We start from the raw sequence: 202 nt of genomic DNA on the forward strand, positions 1-202 counted from the left end.
TACTTGCCCATGATGCAAGGAGATGAACGCCCCTACACTAGAAGGGTCAACTTTAATCAAAGGTTGGACCAAGTCCTTATGGACATATGTGTGGAAGGAGCTCAATGGAAAAGAGACTCCGAAGGCAAGCCGGTTCAACTAAGAAGACTGGACCTCAAGCCTGTGGCTAGAGGGTGGTTAGAGTTCATTCAACGCTCCATCA

The sequence above is a fragment of the Arachis duranensis genome, chromosome 8 (genome assembly GCF_000817695.3).
Source record: "Arachis duranensis cultivar V14167 chromosome 8, aradu.V14167.gnm2.J7QH, whole genome shotgun sequence".
Taxonomy (NCBI): Eukaryota; Viridiplantae; Streptophyta; class Magnoliopsida; order Fabales; family Fabaceae; genus Arachis; species Arachis duranensis.